The sequence below is a fragment of the Ptychodera flava genome, chromosome 16 (genome assembly GCF_041260155.1).
Source record: "Ptychodera flava strain L36383 chromosome 16, AS_Pfla_20210202, whole genome shotgun sequence".
Taxonomy (NCBI): domain Eukaryota; kingdom Metazoa; phylum Hemichordata; class Enteropneusta; family Ptychoderidae; genus Ptychodera; species Ptychodera flava.
This window is the reverse complement of record NC_091943.1, coordinates 33986314-33991747: the sequence shown is the minus strand read 5'-3', so window position 1 is coordinate 33991747 and position 5434 is coordinate 33986314. Positions and strand designations below refer to the sequence as shown.

At 32.6% G+C, this 5434-nt stretch overlaps 1 long non-coding RNA gene across 1 annotated transcript; it reads right to left on the bottom strand.

Annotated features, from left to right (window-relative positions):
- Positions 1 to 2914: 2914 nt before the first annotated feature.
- LOC139115028 (uncharacterized) lies at positions 2915 to 5219 on the bottom strand. The gene is made up of 3 exons (XR_011548016.1): positions 5177 to 5219; positions 4023 to 4215; positions 2915 to 3531 (listed from the first exon to the last, which is right to left on the bottom strand). It is a non-coding gene; the product is annotated as an uncharacterized lncRNA (long non-coding RNA).
- Between the last annotated feature and the right edge of the window lie 215 nt (positions 5220 to 5434).

The window sequence follows — 5434 nt, the reverse complement described above, 5'->3', positions numbered from 1 at the left end:
ATGTTCATGAAAACCATTTTTGTGTTCATGAATTCCATGTTTATGTACATCAAAACCATTTTTATGTTCATCAAAACCATTTTTATGTTCATGAAAACTATTTTTGTGTTTCATAAAAATCATTTTTGTGTTCATGAATTCCATGTTTATGTTCATGAATACCATTTTTGTGTTCATGAATTCCATGTTTATGTACATCAAAACCATTTTTATGTTCATGAAAACTATTTTTGTGTTCATAAAAATAATTTTTGTTTTCATGAATTCCATGTTTATGTTCATCAAAACCATTTTTGTGTTCATGAATTTTATGTTTATGTTCATGAAAACCATTTTTGTGTTCATGAAAGCTATTTTTGTGTTCATGAATTCCATGTTTATGTTCATGAAAACCATTTTTGTGTTGATGAATTCCATGTTTATGTTCATCAAAACCTTTTTATGTTCATGAAAAGTATTTTTGTGTTCATAAAAATCATTTTTGTGTTCATGAATTCCATGTTTATGTTCATCAAAACCATTTTTATATTCATGAAAACTATTTTTGTGTTCATAAAAATCATTTTTGTGTTCATGAATTCCATGTTTATGTTTATCAAAACCATTTTTGTGCTCATAAAAGCTATTTTCGTGTTCATAAATTCCATGTTTATGTTCATGAAAACCATTTTGTGTTCATGAATTTTATGTTTATGTTCATCAAAACCATTTTTATGTTCATGAAAACTATTTTTGTGTTCATAAAAATCATTTTTGTGTTCATGAATTCCATATTTATGTTCATCAAAACCATTTTTATGTTCATGAAAACTATTTTTGTGTTCATAAAAATCATTTTTGTGTTCATGAATTTTATGTTTATGTTCATCAAAACCATTTTTGTGTTCATAAAAGCTATTTTTGTGTTCATAAATTCCATGTTTATGTTCATGAAAACCATTTTGTGTTCATGAATTTTATGTTTATGTTCATCAAAACCATTTTATGTTCATGAAAACTATTTTTGTGTTCATAAAAATCATTTTTGTGTTTATAAATTCCATGTTTATGTTGATCAAAACCAATTTTGTGTTCATGAATTTTTGTTTATGTTCATCAAAACCTTTTTGTGTTCATAAAAGCTATTTTTGTGTTCATGAAATCCACATTTATGCACTGTGCAAATCGTTTGAAATTACGTGATGGAGTAACCAGTCCGTAACTAACACGCGGTTTCTCCTTGTAATAAACGTCGTGTTAGATCTGATGACACAGAAACGCACTGTTAGATGCGAATTTCAGTCCCTGTCGAAAATGCCACCAGAAATAACAAAGTGCGACAAAGGGAGTTTTTGTTAATAAGGGTAAGGCAGATGATCAGTTCCATAGGCAGCTTGAGCATATTACACTTCCCTTGTATTTCATCCAGGAAACTTATGTAACCGTCAGGTTCCTACCTGATTTAATGCAATCTCTAAATTGAATTCAATTGGCCAAAGTGGATTGGGACTCGTGAAAGGGGATTGTGCACACTGAAGTAATTTACACTGTCGGGCCCTCAATTTCGCCAGACATGCCCAGAAAAAGGTGATAGGCTTAGCAAGTCTGTAGCGATGATCAATGGCTGTCTTACCATGGCGGATGCACGCTCAAAGAGAGTTTTTTGTACAGTGTATTTGACCCTAAGAGTAACTGTTCCATGCGATTGGCTCAAGGCATTTACAGCATGAATTCTGCTTGTACCAACTCCAATGTTGATTATTTGCTATGGTAACAAATTGTTCAAATACAGCCTGCCAGTCATTAAAATTTGAGGGGGTGAAATACATGAAAGTCTGTACTAGTTTGTATGTTGTACGATAATCTCACATTTATTAACTACAAAAGTCACCATGTACAGGTAAGAAACAATATACATGTAGTGTAAATCTAATGTAAGTGAAAATAATACAAAATGTGCATATTCCTCTAATAAAACCATAAACTCATACAAATTTGATGTGCAAATAATTGGTTACTTATTTTCTCATCTATAGAAAAGAATAATTATACATCTCTGAAAGAAACCAGCTCAATATATACTTGAAGTGTATTAGCAAAGAAATCAACTCTTCATCATCATTATCATCATCATCAACATCAATGCTTTTGACTTTTGTAATGTTTTTTCAACTGAACATTATTATAAGTAATTATACATTAAAAAAATGAATAATCGCATTCAGCACAGTGAGTCATGTTTAGAGTGAAAAGTACATATGAACTTGAAAACAGCAATTTCCAGCATTCTTTGAAGTAAAGATCAAGTACGTTAAATTTATATACATTAAATTTCATATCTTCTTCCTATAGGTTTGCATTTAGAATTTATGGAAGAGCACCTTGTATTTTTGTCATTTTCATTAAAATTTGCAAAAAGCTCGGTCAAAAGAAATAAATTATAGTGATAAAATAAATTGTATGGTCCACACACTTCATTTTGAGGTAAACGACATTGAATGATTTTGTCCACAGAAAAAGCATTGGTGAAAAATGCAGACTCAAGCATTTTTTTCATATTATTGGTAAAATTCACGGTCTTGTATCTTAGAAACTGACATAGTGACCCTGATATTTCATGACATATTTTGATAATACTTACAAAGAAGAATTCAAAAATTGACATTTTAAGAAAAGTGACAGTACTGTCATTTTTACTGCTCATTCTTACATCCTTTAGCAAGAAATTAAACATAAATAATACACAAACAATTCAAAAGTTACACCATATTGCTGCAAAAATATTCATACACATTACTTATAATTCTGTTGGACTTGGTAACTCTCACAGAGTCACAATTATCCTCACAAAGAGCTCTTTCAGACTATCCAAGCCACCTCTCTGATATGCAATTTGTAAGTGTGAATAATTCAACCCTGAACCTGCCAAACTTCGTGCCATGGACTTACTAACAACTTTGCACTGACAAGGGGATGCAGTGTATTGTAATTAGCAGATACTAGTTTCTGTAGTTTTGATAAGCAACTCTCCATTCTGACGGAAAACTGTGTTCAAGGAGTGTTGTCAAAGAAACATCACACGTCTCAAGTAATTTCTGCAGAATCATTACATCAGCTGTTGCATTGTGTGCAGCATATACCTGGTCAATAAAGTCATGAACAAGATTCTCCTGAGAGTAGGAATTTCTCCCTGGGAAAAGTGCCTTGAACATGGGTAAAGTATCAACAAACCCATTGACTTGACAAACAAACTGGTCAATAAGAGAACATTCATTCATTGCCTTAATGATATATCTGCAATCAAATACACAAGAATTATGCCCCACCAAAACTGGATTATCAAAATTTTGAAGAAAATCAAGAAAACGCTTCATGCACACTGCCTTTGTGACTGCTGGTACAGGATTTCCTTCATAACACAGTTTCCCATTTTTCATGGTAAGTTTGTCTTCTCTGATGCAATCGGAGAAATTGGCTGATCTGGTATGACATACTCTTCAAACTGATGTTCACTAGACACAGCTGAGAATTGTGTGATGTCTGCTGATGCATCTGAAAGATAACAGAACATTGAAACTGATATTGTATGATTTGTCAACACAGTGTATAGTCATTTTGCCAAAACAAAACTTAACTGTCACTGCTCAAAATTTTGAAAAGTAGCAAATGAAAAAAAAAAAGAAGTTCTGTTACAGCAAATTATGATTCGTAACAAAGTTTTGAGTTCAGAAAATATTTAACAATGCACAAAATAAAAATGATTTTGATCTAAAAGTATTGAAGCAGGATATGCTCAGGTTGGATTGACTTGATTTTTTTACCGTGTTCTCCCCAGAGCATTATAGAGTAGTGGCTTCACTCTTTAATTTTTACTAAACAATAGAAACTCATTACCATAACAATTACATGTATTGTTATGTAAATCAGTCAGTATTCTATATTATTTTCTCAGGAGAACCCTGCTTTATAATTTCAATATACAGTACATCATATCGAAAATGAACCTTATCCAAGTATATTTCTATTAATATTATTAAACATACATGCAGATGTAGTTTCCACATAAAATATAACAGGTGTGTAATTTCCAGATTGTAGTAAAATCTTGGTAGGTGGGGACAGTGGTTTGGGTATTTCATCTGCGCTGCATGGTGCAGAGAGACCGATTTCCTTCTGATATGTTGTTCCCACTCTCAACTCTATGGCAGCTATCTTTTGTATCCTCTTCTCTTTCAACTTAAAACAAATCAAAACAGAGATTGATAAATATGATGTAACAATAATCCTATAACCCAAAGCAATGCGATAGGTAGAGTAAATTGAAAATCCAATGTACATGATGATGACTCATGTACAGGATGTGTAAACAGTCACCGTGTATGAATACATTATCATTTTGTACACTGTCATTGTGTGTATACACAGTCACTGTATGTCTACACTGTGTGTATATATACACTGTCACTGTATGTACCGGGTAGACACTGTCAATGTGTGTATACACTCTCACTGTGTATACACTGTCAATGTGTGTATACACTGTCACTGTGTGTATACACTGTCAATGTGTGTATACACTGTCACTGTGTATACACAGTCACTGTGTCTACACTGTGTGTGTATATACAGTCACTGTGTGTATACACTGTCAATGTGTGTATACACAGTCACTGTGTTACTGTCACTGTGTATACACTGTATATACACTGTCACTGTGTATACACTGTCACTACATGTGTATAACTGTGTATCTACACTGTGTGTATACACTGTCATTGTGTGTATACACAGTCAGTGTGTCTACAGTCACTGTGTCTACACTGTGTATACACTGTCACTGTGTGTATAACTGTGTGTCTACACTGTGTGTGTATACACTGTCATTGTGTGTATACACAGTCACTGTGTGTCTACACTGTGTCTATACACTGTCAATATGTACATACAATGTCAATGTGTGTATACACTGTGTGTGTATACACTGTCACTGTGTGTATACAATGTCAATGTGTGTACAGACATACACTGTCAGTGTGTGTGTGTGTGTGTTGTGTGTGTGTGTGTGTGTGTTACAAGTCATTTATGTTTCACTGGGTTTAATTTCACTAGTTTACTGATTGATAAAATCTGCTAAATTAAATCGCAGTGAAAATCCAAAATTTTGTAGTATACTTGAAAATAAATCCAGTCTACCTACCTTCAATCTCTTCAACTTTGCTTCTTTACTCTGGTATTTTCTTCTCAGCTCTTGATTTCATCCAATTTCGCTCCATATATCTGGCATGATTTGCTAGGGCACAGCATACTTTCTATGTGGACCTGAAGAGTCACAAACACAAACTTGTAAGGATTTGATTCACATGATTAATTATACCTTGTTGATAGTTATGAGAAGAAAACCTCATAATATTAATATTTATAAAACAAAACACTATAAAAAATTTTTCAGCATATT